This window comes from Leopardus geoffroyi, chromosome B1, assembly GCF_018350155.1.
Source record: "Leopardus geoffroyi isolate Oge1 chromosome B1, O.geoffroyi_Oge1_pat1.0, whole genome shotgun sequence".
Taxonomy (NCBI): Eukaryota; Metazoa; Chordata; class Mammalia; order Carnivora; family Felidae; genus Leopardus; species Leopardus geoffroyi.
In genome coordinates this window covers 43604504-43616462 of record NC_059327.1, presented here as the reverse complement: position 1 = coordinate 43616462, position 11959 = coordinate 43604504, and the positions used below count along the sequence as shown (strand labels likewise).

General features: G+C 42.8%; 1 protein-coding gene across 1 annotated transcript in view; it reads left to right on the top strand.

Annotated features, from left to right (window-relative positions):
* The first annotated feature begins 10629 nt into the window (after positions 1-10629).
* Positions 10630-11959, top strand: part of PLEKHA2 (pleckstrin homology domain containing A2) — a 71375-nt gene continuing 70045 nt past the window's right edge. Inside the window, exon 1 of the mRNA XM_045459923.1 lies at positions 10630-10830. The gene's annotated coding sequence lies outside the window, so the exon portion shown is untranslated. The remainder of the gene's footprint in view (positions 10831-11959) is intronic.

Genomic DNA, 11959 nt, shown 5'->3' with positions numbered 1-11959 from the left:
AATGAAGGACAGAATGGTGTTTAACCTGCTGCTTTGAACATTTGAATTTTCAAATGGAAATTTTATCAATACAGTATGTGCACTTGAGACAAAGAACCAAGTCCTCTGTCTAAACACTATACTTTCCTTTCTGAATTCTCTGCAGGGGTGCATTCTGTGAAAACATATAGGCCCACTACCCCATTCCCTATTTTATTTGTTTGTTTGAATAAGGTATATTTCAAATAATCGTAGTTAAAAAATTTTTTTAATGTTTATTTATTTTTGAGAGAGAGAAAGAGACAGAGCATGAGTGAGGGAGGGGCAGAGAGAGGGAGATACAGAAACAGAGGCAGGCTCCAGGATCTGAGCTGTCAGCACAGAGCTCGATGCAGTGTTCGAACCCACGAACCATGAGATCATGACCTGAGCTGAAGTCAGACATTCAACCAACTGAGCCACCTAGGTGCCCCTCAAATAACCATAGTTTAAACTCATTAACAAAGAAAGGCAAATATAAATTATAATCTTCTAAAAGTTATGCCACAATTAGCTTTTTGTTCTTTTAGTTTTTTTTTTCTCCATAAGCTTTACAAAGCATAGTTAAAAATATTTGTATTTATCATGTATATGTGTATGTATGTATGTATTCACTTCCTTCAGAGAAAGATATATATGTATATGTGTATATATAATTGTATCTTGCTTTTTCCTTTTCTTTTAATTTTTTTTAATGTTTACTTTTGAGAGAGAAAGAGAGAGAGTGGGGGAGGGGCAGAGAGAGAAGGGAACAGAGGATCCAAAGCGGGGTCTGTGCTGACAGCAGAGAGCCCGACGTGGGGCTTGAACCCATGAGACCACGACCTGAACTGAAATCAAGGGTCGGATGCTTAACTGACTGAGCCACCCAGGTGTCCCTGTAGGGCTTTTTTTTGTGACTGAAAGAGATGTCTAGAGGCAGCTCCATGAGACCACCAATATCCTGGATACTTTCTTTGTTTCTGCTCTTCCAACCTCTTATCTTTGCCACGCAGCTTTCACGTCTGTGGCCTTTGCTCTTGCTGTCCTGTCTGCCTCCTAACCTAAACCTCCCATGCGGGCTCCTTCACTCCATTCAGATTTTTATTCCAGTATCACCTTCTCAACCAGACATTGACTGGACACTCTTATCTAAACTCCCCTCTACTTCCCTGCCCCATTTCCTGCTTTATTTTTCTTCCTTAGCACTTACTGTTATTTAATACATTACATGTTTCAATTATTTATGTTGTTTGTCTTCTTTTTCATCCGCTAGGCTAGACTATAAACTCCCCAAGGGCATAGAGTTTGTCCCTTTTGTTCTTGACACACACACACACACACACACACACACACACACACACTTCTATTCTCAGGGAGAGACTTAGCCCAAACCAACACCCCTTCCTTCTTTCCTTCCTTCCTCTCTCTCCCACCCTTCCTTCTTTCAACTTTGTAGTGGCTTACCCAAGGTCATACAGGAAGTTGGCGATGGAGCCAGAAGAAACTGAGCCCTAGTTTCTTGGGTTTTCTGCCCTTTCCATCATTCCTCAACAAGAGTGTCATTGACTCTGAAGAATCAGACTGATAGGTTTGTACATATAGATTGCTTGTTGACTCTAAGAACGTGGTTGACTAGGCCATATCTTAAAGTCAGTAGTATAGTATTTCCAAATCCTTTAGTATATTTTCTGATATTTGTGGAGAGAAAGAAGGGAGAAACTAAAGTGTGTTTGTTCTGCTACCTTTATTCATTCCCAACTAATCCTGAGCCAACTTTCCTAAAATTCCTTATAAGGTGAAGCATGATATGCATAGTATATTAACACTGGTGTAACACAGGAGGTTTAAAAACACATATTGGAATGTTCTTGCAGATGCGCAACATATCCCTAAGAAGGACACATGAGATATCAAGGGTCATTGTGGGGAGGGAAAATAAGGGGTTGGGGGCAGAGGTGGGAGAGGTGACTAGTCACCATGAAATCCAATTGTACTTTTGAAAACGGTTGCAAAAAAGATAAAATCAACAGAACAAACTCTTAATGTTGATGCGTTGCCCCAAGTATGAACTATTCACCGTTTCAGATGTGCAGTGTACCAATCCTACATCCTACCACGGCTCCACATGATGTGGCCCTGCCCATCCTTCTGACCTTGTCTCCTACACACCTCCCCTGTACACTCTGCAGAAATCAGTGCTACACAGGGCCTTTGATTTGTGTTCCTTTGACCTGAAAGTCTCTCCCCCAGATCTTTGCATGGCTGACTCCTCAGCCTCACTCAGGTGTCTGCTCAAATGTCACCTCCCATATTTTAAATGTACCTCGGATCCTTCTTACTCTCTGCTCCTCTCATTCAGTTTTTACTCTTAGTGCTTGCCATGCTTACGTCACTTATTTGTTTCCATGTTCATATAAGCTCCACAAAAACAGTCTCTGTTTTCTTTACCACTGTGTGCAGAGCACCTAGAACAGGGCCTTGCCCTGCCCCCACCCCCAAAGGCACTAAGTAAATATTTTCTGAGTGAATTAATAAGTGCATGAATGAATTCCATTGAGGAGCTTAATGCAAACTAGAATTGAAACTTCCTAGTTCAGGAAGGGGAAATAGGTTTCGTTCACTTGCCACCTCTGGTCAACTCATAGAGATACTTGGAAAGCTGTATTGAGACAACTTGGAGACTCCAGTTTAGGGGATGAGAGCCCTGTGGTCCATTCGCAGTGTCCACTATGGGCATAGGAGGGAAATAATGGCACATATATCATACAACAGCAACCCGGGTTATTTGCTAGTCTTGGCTAAAGAAACAGTAGGGGCGCCGGGGTAGCTCCATCAGTTAAATGTCTGGCTCTTGATTTTGGCTCAGGTCATAATCCTATGGTTCATGGGTTCAGGCCCCAGTCCCTGCTTGGGATTCTCTCTCCCTCTCTCTCTGCTCCCCCCACTCTTTATTCTCTCAAAAATAAGTAAATAATAATAATAAAAAAACCCAGCAGCCGTAGCAAAAGCATTTAGAGGCAAATGTTTATTTTGAAGAACGAACTTGAAAAACATGACCGTGTCAAGCAAACAGCAGGATAATGCCCTTGTTTCACATTTGCCTGACTGTGTTATTTTATCACTGGAAGGTTCGTTATGGAAGAATCTGGATCAAATCTTCAGAAAAATCTTAAACATTAATTTATTTTTAAGCAAAATTATTTGATTGGCTCCAAAATTGGTAGAAATTGTATTTCAAGTCATTGAAATAATTCTAGGAACTAATTCTAGAACTAATTCTAGGAACTGATTCGAAATTAAAAATTGCGATAGTCCAATACATGAGAAAGCCTGGCTTTTTAAATATTCAATTAGATTTGGAGCATTAGGTAGGACTCTTAGTTCCAAGTAACAGAAACAACTCAACATAGCTTAAGGGAATAGGGGAATTCCATGAGAGGCTTCTAGAACCTCAAATGAGGGCTTTACTTTTTCAGATGCTAGTTACCCTAGGGCTATTGGGAATCAATTACTCAGTAGCTCCTAGAAGTCTCTTTCCTGCCTAGGAGCTTCATTCACTCAGCATAGGTGGGCTCACACCAAGCTTTGACACAATACAAGAGGATCTGGCTCTTTTTACCCAGCTGCAATTTGAAATATCCTAATTAAGTTGACTAATTGGCCAGACTCTGGTCACAGATTTATTCCCTGGCCCAACCAACTGAGCCAGGTGAGTGGGGCACCATGATGAGTTCAGGCGAGAGTAAGTATCCATTGGCAACCAAATGACCATACCAGGGAGGCAGAGTTATGGAAGAACATGGGGACTCCCCTCTGACATGAGAGTTGGGGAGAAGGGAGAAGGAGCATTTCTCAGGAGAGCTATGGTGTGGGAGGGGGTCTTCCCCAAAGTTGAGGTGTGTACAAGTGTGCTGGGCAGACTCAGCACTGTAGTTCTCCATAACTTGTGATTATACAGCGGCTTTCCAGATTTCCCTGCCCCGCACCTCAGCCCTTCCCAATCTGCACACCAAATGCTCCCTGGCTTTTCCCCCCACCAGTGAGCCTCTTGAAAATCAGTGACTTTGATGGAAATAATATCACCACTATTTTCTGGAATTACTGAGCTCCGCAGTGGGCTCAGACTGACCAGGTGAATGGCACCTTCTTTCCAAAGTCACCTTAAGTAAAATGAAAGGAGGTGCTCTTCTCTTCATGAATTATTCCACCTGCAGTTTACTTGCACAGCATTTTACTTCCCCTTTCACATCTGTCGCCTGGCTGGGCCCTCTGCCACCTGGTGCTATTATTCCTTCTTTTCTATATATTTAACAATGCCATTGCCATTCAGGCCATTCTCTTTCTGCAGGGCATCATGGGGCCCTCCAGCAGCCTGTCAGTGTGTCCACTTATTTGTAGACAGTCATGATTTCTACAATGTTAGCATGAGAAGGGTCTGTAGCATCTAGTCCAATCCTTTTATCCTATGGGAGAAGAAATGAGGACAAATGACCATATCTGACTTCCTCAAGGTCACCCAGTATATAAGTGGCAAAGCATAGCTAGTCTTGGTGTTTTCTGGTTCCTAACCCAGTGATGCATCCAGGAACTGGACAAAGCAATGAGCAAAAAATAGAAACAGGGGTGGTACAGAAAACCACTCAAGCAGTGTCTCAGGCTCTTTGACCACAATCCCCCACCATCATCCTGCTCTTTTTATTCTCTTTTAAAATAAATATCTCCCTTTACACTCATGTGCACTGCAGGACCTCTTACCAAGACAGGACAGGCCTCCCCCTGCTTGCTCAGCAGATAGTTATCAAACCACTATCATGTTCAATGTGGAATTCAAAAACAAAAAACAGAAAACAAACCCCAACCAACCAACCAACCAAACAAAAAAACCCACTAATTATGGTCCCTACCATCTGAAAGTTTTCAACTGGCTTGGGGAGAAAGGTCAAAAATATATATATTTTTAATTTCATTAAATTTTTTTAAATGTTTATTTATTTTTGAAGAGGGAGACAGACTGTGAATGGGGGAGGGGCAGAGAGAGAGGGAAACCCAGAATCTGAAGCAGGCTCTGGGCTCTGAGCTGTCAGCACAGAGCCTGATGTGGGGCTCAAGCCCATAAACTGTGAGATCATGACTCCAGTGGAAGTTGGATGTTTAACCGGCTGAGCCACCCACGTGACCCAGGCCAGAAATATTTGATCGGATTTAGGATACAAAGACTGTCCGAAAGCAGGACATGATGTTATCAAAGAAAAGAGGCAAGGCTCCCAATACTGCCCTTACTCTTTGAATCTTTCGATCATCTTATATAAAAGAAAATGTATTAAAAACTTCCTCCAAGCGCCATAAAGATGCCCCCAAATCTCCAGTTTACTCTAGTGGGTGAGTAAATATTATAACTATTGTGAAAAAGGGATGGACATCAAGTGCCAGGAGTTCAGACGAGAAGAGTGTTTGGGGAGACTCCACTGACTGGGCTCTGATTACTGCCCCATTTGGAGAAAGGAGGAGACAGACATCATCAGCCCCTTATTTGACATACAAGAAACTGAGATCCTATAACATGGAAGGGAACTAGAACCAGAACTCAGAATGCCTGTTTTGTCAACTTTGAAATCACCAATATGGAATCAAGAGATGCCACCCTTTAAAAAATCAAATAGTACTACAAGGCTTATAACAAAACATAGCTCCTTCCTTGACGTTTTGCCGTTTTCTGGGAGGAAATCACTTAAACTTTTAGCCATTTCTTAGGCTTTTTACCATCTTAGTTTCATTTATCATGCTTAAGTATCTAGTTCTTGATTTTTCCTTCTATGGACATCTTACTATGGAAGGGAGATTTTAGCTCCCTTATGCCTCTCCCTTCTAGTTATATAACAATTTTTATCAAATCAATATTAATGTTTACATTAGTATTTATGTAAGCTTTGTTCAAAGAAGAGCCATGTAGTACATTATGGTTACTTTTTCTTTCCTGTATAACTTTTTGTTTTTCATGGAATTAATAATTGCCTTTTCTTAAAAAAAATTTTTTTTAACGTTTATTTATTTTTGAGACAGAGAGAGACAGAGCATGAACAGGGGAGGGTCAGAGAGAGGGGGAGACACAGAATCTGAAACAGGCTCCAGGCTCTGAGCTGTCAGCACAGAGCCGGGTGCGGGGCCTGAACTCGGGAACCGTGAGATCATGACCTGAGCCGAAGTTGGACGCTGAACCGACTGAGCCACCCAGGCGCCCCAATAATTGCCTTTTCAATGTTGTTATTGTTGTTTGCTTTTCTCTGTATCTGTCATTAATTCATCTTCTAATTTTCTGATAGAATTATAACATTCTTCCAAATACATTCAAACACATCAGATGATATCCTAGTTTCTTTTCTTTCTTCCTCCCTCTCTTTCTTTCTTTCTTTCTTTCTTTCTTTCTTTCCTTCTTTCTTTCTTTCTTTCTTTCTTTCTTTCTTCTGGATGTCTCCAATATCCAGCAATCCTGCATTTCTCTGACTCTCACCTCTGATATGGACTGCTTTTTCCTTTGGATTGATGCGTAACGATTATTCTGAAACTTCCCTTCATCGTCATCCTGGGAATTCTCTCTACCTCCTTCATGTGTTAGGCCTACCTTTTCCCAGGGATCTTAGTTTGTATCTTCTAGAGAATGGGTGAATGGCAAGTGAATGTTTGAAACAGTGTATGCCTGAAAAATACCTTTATTCTATCCTCATGATTAGTTTATACTTTGGTTGAACATAGAAGTCACAGTCATAAATCATTTTTCCTTTTTAAGACCTGTTGAAGGGATGTGAGGGTGATCTGGCTGCAACATCTGTCACCCCATTGATCGCCAGGGTTGATCTGGCTGACCTGGCTGGCTAGGCGGGTGTCCCCTTCCTCCCTCACCGCTCCATGTGCGTCCCTCCCAAAGCTGCGCGCTCGGTCGAAGAGGACGAACTTACCCGATACAGGAGGACCGTTCTTCAGTCAAGGGTATATGAGTAGCTGCTCTCCCCTGCTAGAAGCTCCAAACAAGCTCTCAAGGTTCATGTGTAGGAGACCGTAGGGTAGTCAAGCTTCCAAGACTCCAGACACATCCAAATGAGGCGCTGCACATGGCAGTCTGCCTTTCTAAGAAAAAAAAAAAAAAAAAAAGACCTGTTGAAGGGCCCTCATGTCTTCGTCCCTTACTGTCCAGTACTGCTGTCCTGAAGTCTGGTGCCATTCTGATTCCTCGGCTTTTCTAAGCATGACCTTTTTCCTTTCTAGAAGTTTTTGGGATCTCCTCTTTATCCCTGGAGTCCTGAGATTTCACAGTGATGTGCCTTGGTTTAGGTCTCTTTTCATTCACTGCGTTGAGTAGCCATTGGCCCTTTTGATTTGGAAACTAATGTACTTCAGTTCTGGGATCCTATCATGAATTCATTTCTCTGTGTTTTCTTTTTGCAACTCTTAATAAGCAGATATTGAGCCTTCTGGATTTGTATCTGTTTTCATCTTTCCTACTTCCTAATTTGTTTTTCTTTCTGTTTTACTTTCCTCAGATTTCCTCAACTTTATTTTCACCTCTCTTATTGAATTTTTTTCTGTTATATTTGTAATCTCCATGAGTGTTTCTTATTCTGTGAATGCCCTCTCTCTCTTTAAAAAGCATCCTAGTATTTTAAAATAATTATCATTATTTTAAGAATGAACACAGTATCTCTTTTTACTTCAATATATATATTTTTTCTCTCCCTGCATTGTCTCTGTGTCTTCCAAGCCCCCCCCCCCCTCCCATTTTCCCTCATGTGTTTATTTTGGTCTATCTTTGATGTTGGAGGCTTCCCTGAAATATCTGATGGTCCTTGATGGTTGGTTCACAATTATAAGTGAAAAAAATCTGTTTGAAAGCATTGAGCACGTGTGGGAGGTTTGAAGACAGGGGGCTGCACCAAAGTTGTACTGGGAGACAAATAACTGATTCTGTAGAGTTTTTCTCTTGAGCTGGACAGTTTCCCAATGAGATTACTCCTCCACACTCCTGCCTGGGGGTGGGGGTGGGAATTGAGGAGGTGGAAGCCTTTTTCAGAATTCTTCCAGCTAAGTTGGGTAAGGGAGATGGGGCACGAGTGGAGGCATTACCATTCAGTACAAGCTTTCAATGAACCCACCTCCATTAGTAAATTGTCTTTATTTCTGTCCTCGGTGGTCCCAGCTCCTAAGCCTTGAGTCTATCTTGTTCAATCTCTCCGTCTTCTTCCTCCTCATACAAGCTTTCAACCAACCTTCCTGTTGTCAGCCCCACCCAAACCTATCCTGCCACCCCTTTCAGAGGTTCCTGGTCCTCTAATTTCCCTCAGGCTCTCTAGGGCCTGGACATGTCAAAGAGCTTGTTTCTTGTTGGCTTCCAACTCTTGCAGGTCTAGGTTTTCCTGGTATGGTAGCTGAGTTTCCACCAATCATAGCTTTTGTGCTTCTGTTAATTGTAAAATTTATCGTTGGTTGTTGGTGCTTTCATGTTCTCTTTGTCCTTGAGGGTTTATGCTCCTTTTCTCCATTTGTTGTCATTTTAGTGAAGATTTAATAAAAGATGTGCTCGGTAGACCATGCTTAACTGTGATTTTCATGTGCCTACTTTTATTTTTTTATTGTGTTTTTTTTTAACTTTTATTTACTTTTATTTATTTATTTATTTATTTATTTTTTTCAACGTTTATTTATTTTTGGGACAGAGAGAGAGCATGAACGGGGGAGGGGCAGAGAGAGAGGGAGACACAGAATCGGAAACAGGCTCCAGGCTCTGAGCCATCAGCCCACGGGGCTGAACTCACGGACCGCGAGATCGTGACCTGGCTGAAGTCGGACGCTTAACCGACTGCGCCACCCAGGCGCCCCAACTTTTATTTACTTTTGAGAGACAGAGAGAGACAAAGTGTGAGCAGGCTAGGGGCAGAGAGAAAAGGAGCCACAGAATCCAAAGCCGGCTCCAGGCTCCGAACTGTCAGTACAGAGCCCAACATGGGGCTTGAACTCAGGAACCGTGAGATCATGGCTTGAGCCAAAGTCAGACTGCTTAACCGACTCAGCCACCCAGGTGCCCCTTATGTGCTTACTTTTAAATCCACTCTTCTAGCTTTCTTCCTTTTCTCCCTGCTCCATATTCTCTCCTTCCTTCTCTCTCCAGCTCTTCCTCCCTCCCTCCCTTTCCTTCCCTCCCTTCCCTTTCACTCCCCCCCCATCTCTTTCTCCTTCCTTCATTCCTACCTTCCTTCCTTTCTCTTTTTATTTCTTTTAGAATGCTGGTCTTCCCTCCTTGAAGGGCCTTGGGGAATCTCATGTTTTCTGCTCTTTGAAATACTTTGACTATAAATATCACCCTGGACTCTGACTTTAATTTGAACACATCACATTTCTGCAACGGACTTAGAAATAACAACATCCCACAGACTTTGTGCTTCCTAATCTCTTCCTTTCTGTGTGCTTGCTGAGAAAACTCCCTTTGGTATTTCTAGGAAGTGGAAAACAATCATTTCATCCATTTCAAGCCTGGCAATTTTGATTCATAGCTTGAGTTCTAGAACCTTGTCCGGAGAACACAAGAGAGCGCAAAGAGCATACTCTTGACCAGCAAGGAAAATGGAGCCAGGATGAGGGTGGAAACAGGTAGTAATTATTTGATTAAACACATTATGTTTTGGCTGTCTACTGTATTACAGGCACTATCATAGATAGAGGGCATATAACCATGACTAAGACATTCAGAGTTTAGTGGTAAGACAGACAGGTAAGTGAGCACACAGAATGTAATGTGATAAATGCACTTCATGCTTAGCAAATGTTAGTTTTGTGTCTACTGTATGTCAGGTACTATACAAGCACTTTCATTTTATTAATTCCTCCCCATATCGTTGTGTGCTAGGCATTATTATACCTATTTTACTATAAGGAAACTGCTAAAATAAAGGAATATACAAATATTATGAAAACAAGATGTGAGACCGCTCTTTGGTGCCTCTCTGGTCAGGTAACCAGGGGTATGCTCTCCCTGGGCTCTGCAGCCCACTGTCCCCAGAATGGAAGACAGAGGCTCTGGTGAGCACAAAACATCTGCCTGAAGTTGACTCTTCAGCCTTGGGCATCACCCCTTCATCTCCTCCCTTCCCACTCCAGATCCAAGGAGAATGTCTCCTCCAGGACCTGAGGAAGAAAACAAGGTCCATGGGTTGGCAGCAGTGTTTCTGAGCACTGTCTTCAGCGTGGAAAAAATGAGAGAAAATAAGTTATGAAAAGCTTGAACTAAACCTGTCCCAAACCACAGGAAATTCTTAGATGTGCAGTCCTTTTCTCATTTTTTTTCCCTTTTCTTTTTTTGTCAATAACAAAAATGTACCAGAGTATTGAGACACTAGCTAAGGAATGGCCATGATGACAGCCGGTGGGGAAGGGGGAGGAGGAGGGGAGGTTAGGTCTAGAGAGATTTTTTAGAAAGGCAGATCAGCTGTTCCCCAGAGGAAAATCAAGGGGATCACGTGGGTAAATTGGGGAGAGGGACACGCGAGCGTGTGCGCGCGTGTGTGTGCGCGCGCGCATACACACAGTCGCGCACACACACACACACGCGCACACACACACACACACACACACACAAACTCTCTGAACTTAATCAGTTTTTAAAACTCTGTCTTTGAAACAGGAACTTGCCTTGGGTCTCCTGAAACCGAAAAACACAGCTCTTGCCTTCCTCCTGGAAGTCACCTTGTCCTTTGGAGCCTTCGCCTGCAGGAGATGGCTTCCTGTGGCTGGTGAGAAGCTGGCTCCTTTTTGCAGAGTTCTTGTTCTTCCAAAACCAAGGGCGGGGTAAGTGGAGGCTGCAGACCCCTAGGGCCCCCTGGGCGGGGGGGTTCCTCTCAGTTTGGTTACCTAAGGATTAGATAAAGGAGGTTCTTTGTCGGGTGGGGGACACTCGGACTCCTACGTATGAAGAAAAGGAAGTGGAGGCGGGGTGCAGACAGATTTTGCCAAAATACAGATGGAGCCGACTAGATCCAGAACAATTCCCAAAGGAGGTCCTCCCACACCCACAGGATGCCCCCCCCCCCCACCAAAAAAAAAAAAAAGCTTGAAATTCAAATTATTTTAGTGCTTGGGAGATGAGAGGGGGGTGAGAGAAAGCAATGGTAGTAAATAGGAACAGAAGGGGGCAGAAAAAACAGGAAGGCTTGTCAGTATCTTTCCTAAGAAACAGCTCAGGAGAGCACCAAATATTAAAATAAATGTAGCTGGATTTGAGTAATACTTTTTATTATTTTTTTAAAAATTATTTTTAGACCGTAAAGGAGCATAGGCACAAATTTGATACATGTGGTTTCTGCCCCCAAAGAAACGGCTGCTCCCGCCTCTCCTTTTTTTAGCCTCTGTTTTTGAGACGACAGGACAGAGATGTTTTGCCCACACTGTACCCACACTCGTTCTGTTCCTCTCAAATGCGTTTCACTGCCCTGGTTTCCTCCAAAAGCTGTCCTTCTCTCATGAATGTTGTCGTGCTCTTGTTTCTGCCTCCCTTCTTGCTTTGGGTTAGAAGAGTGGAAACAATGTTGGGAGAGAAAGATGGACACCATGATGAGAAAGTGAGAGAACAGTAATTACATTTGAGAATTAGGTAGAGGGAGAAATAAGAGACCCTACTCCCTGGTGGAGGACTTGAGTCTTGCCTGGTCCTGGTTTTTGCCATTTCTTAAAGGGAATGGTTTGGATGAGACAGGGTTGCCAGAGAGATAGATACAGGATACCCAGTTAAATGTGAATTTCAGATAACCAGCAGATAAGTACCCCCAAAAGCTGACTTTACAGTTTGATGTATTTGAAGAAGTTCTTAAACCACCTTACTCCAGTGGTATTTAAATGGTGGGTGCCTCTGGGGTAGATGGTTTTAGGGAATCCGTTTCGGAATCCGCCTGAGGTGAAGTGAGAGCCAGGTGTCACATTG